A 3,160-nucleotide genomic window follows, 5' to 3' on the forward strand; every position below is an offset into this window, starting at 1 on the left:
AAGAGGAATCATGGAAGTGAAATGATAGAGCTCATCAGACTAATTTAAAAACAAGAAAAAGGGAAGGAAATGTACCATGTATTCATTATAAGGACTTCACTGTGAATTCATATAATGGAGAGAGACATAGAAAGGTTAAAGGTAAAAGGATGGGAAAAATATACCAAGCAAGTACCAAAAAGAACAAAAGTAGGGTAGCTATATTAATATAAAACAAATACAAACAGGCTTTAAGTCGAAATAGAGACGCAAAGCATCACGAGGAAATGATAACAGTTAAATCATTGTGGAATGAGAAGCGTCCTTCTAAGAGAGAGGCAGAGAGTTACAGCAATTCTAAACTTATAAGATGATATAGCAAGACTCCAAGAGCAAAACCAACCAACCAACCATCCCACAGAAGACCCTAGAAGGAGAAGGTGACACATGTATCATCACCACAGTGGGCAGCCATCTTGGTTAATTGACCTCCCCAAACCAGAAAGGGTACAGATTTTAAAATCTCAATGGACATATGTAGAATGGTGTGTCCCTCGCTCCTAGAGAGTACACATCTTTTCCAAGCACACACAGAACATTAATCAGAGCTGCTTGCATACTAGCCTCAACAAATTGCAAAGAACTAGATCATAGAAACTACATACTCCACCAAATGCAGTTAGGTTAACAAAATTATTATTTTTGGAACATTTGAAACATATTTCTAAACAACTACGTGTCAAGAAGAAATCATAACAAACATTTAAAAATACTTAGCATTAAAACTTGTTTGCCATCGCTTACACCACTTAGGAACGGACTTCTAATGATGACATTTCAAAAGAGGAAAGACGGAAATAAAAGGGCTAAACTCCTTAGCCTAAGTATTCAGCTTGAGAAATTAAACGTAGAACAAAATAGCCCCCAATAAAAGAAAGAAAAAATGAAAGAGAACATCACATCGAATTATGAAACTCATGCGGAACCTCATAGTACCTCGAATAGCCTAAGAAGAATCAGGAAGCAAAATTTTCCCATTGAGTTTTATAAAGCATGTAGTCTTCAGGACCTATGGACTGGAGTAGATCAGTGTTTGGGGATAGCGAGCCCCAAACAGACCGGCACACACATGGGAACATGATATATGGCGGAACTGGTGTTGCTCACCAATGTGGAAATGGGGCTCTGGTCACTACATGGTACTGAGACCATAGGATAAAAAGATATAAATCCTCACTTCACAACACGCACAAAAATCAATGCCACATAGATCAAGATCCTTTACTCAGAAAAGCGTCCAGCACTGGATAATAAATTACATGACGTCCCTACTTCCAACCACATTTTTTCCCTCAGTCTAGGCTTTCAATAAGATCCTCCATTCACTCAACAAATGTTTAGTGCGCCCACGGTGTTCCAGCCACTGTTCCGGGCATCTGGAATACAACCGTTAACCAGAGACCTCCACCCTGTGGGGTTTAGTCTTGTAGGTAGCTACAAGATGTAGATGTAGACATATCTTGCAGATAACTACAAGATGGCACTTTCGATGTATCGGGCGCTTTCTAGGCCTTGACGTTAGCTCATGTCATCCTTGGTAGATGCTATTATTTGTAAGCGGCAGAGGTGGGATATCATATAAGTCAGCAGCCCTCGGAATCCCAGGCACTAACTTCTACCTTATACTGCCCCCTTAGTCCTGTGGCCTTGGTGACATGTGCTGTGCAACGTTTCTACTTAAATATACACATGCGCCGAACCTGAGACACGTGTTGTGTGTGAGGAACTGACTTCTTTTCTCCGAACCTAGAATGGTACTGGGCATGTACCATCCACTCTTGAGAGAATCACAACTCAAACCATTTTCTGTGTGGTGTGTGTCGGATGAGAACTTCTGGTTGGGAAAGGCTGCAAAGATGATCTCACGGGCCAAGAGATGCCGGGGGGGGGGGGGGGGTGGGGGAAGCGCCGAGCTGAAGGCGCCCTGAGCAGCACTCCGATGCTGCCCGTTGAGTTCTCCCCTCAAGGATTGCAATCCTTGCTGCCATATTGTAGTAGCTGACAGAGATTTAGGTTCTTAAGCATAATGGAGAAAATAAGCATGAGCCTAGCTCTCGGCCCCTGCCTCCTTATGTTGAGTACATTTAGGGTTAGCGTATACTTAAAAAAAAAAAGTTATGTCGTTAGAATACAGTCATTTAAAACCTTCTGGTAGACCACCCTTGTGGTAGGCTGAATAATGGCCTCCAGAGACACACAGGTCCTAGAACCTGTGAACATCACCTTTTAGGGCAAAAGAGACTTTTGCCAATGTATTACGTTACCCAAGTGTAGGAGAGTATCCTGGATTTTTTGGCAGTTCTTAAATGTAACCACAAGGGTTTTTATAAGAGAGAGGGAGCGAGGGGCTACAGGAGAAAGTAGTATGGGAACCGAAGCAAGGTACTATGCCACCAGCTTGGAAGGTGGAGGGAGGGGCCACCAGCCCCCAGGTGCGGGGACAACAGCTCCAGACGCTAGAAAGGGACAAAGACAGCCTCTCCCCTCGAGCCTTCAGGGGGCACAGCCTCACCGTGATTTCCAACCAGCAAAGGTGGTTTTGAACCTCTGACTTCCAGAAGCGGGGGAAAATAAGTGCGTGCAGTCCTAAGCCACTGATTTGGTGCTGCTTTGCTACAGCAATGGTAAGAAATGAAGTCTGCGGTTATTTCTACTGAAATGACCTTAAGCTCAAGACCGCACTCGCCTTTTCGAAAACTCCGGCTCTCACAGGGCGGTGGGGGTGCGAGGAGCTAAGGAAGACGAGGGCGGAGAAGCGTGCCACCCCCCCCCCCCCCACTCTCGTTCAATGCCCTCCGGGGAGGAGCCGGGACGCCGCTGCCCCGCAGAGCCCCGGAGCGAGCGCTTCTAGCGGTGACAGGCGAGAGGGAGGGGCTGTGCAGCCGGGCACCCTTTGCCACGTTCTCTTGTCCGTGGATGCGGTGGCTGGCAATGCCCAGCCCAGCGTGGGGGAGACGCGGAACCGAGCTGCCGCTGGTCCGCAGCCGCCGAACACGGGGGAGAAACAGACCTTGCTAGTCGTGAGCCAGCGCGGCCTGACCTAGCTCACCCCGCGCGACCCAGCGGGCAAACAGCCAGGAGATGGGAACACCGAGGGCAGCTGCCGAAGGGGTACGTTGGC

This window comes from Acinonyx jubatus, chromosome B4, assembly GCF_027475565.1.
Source record: "Acinonyx jubatus isolate Ajub_Pintada_27869175 chromosome B4, VMU_Ajub_asm_v1.0, whole genome shotgun sequence".
Classification (NCBI taxonomy): Eukaryota; Metazoa; Chordata; class Mammalia; order Carnivora; family Felidae; genus Acinonyx; species Acinonyx jubatus.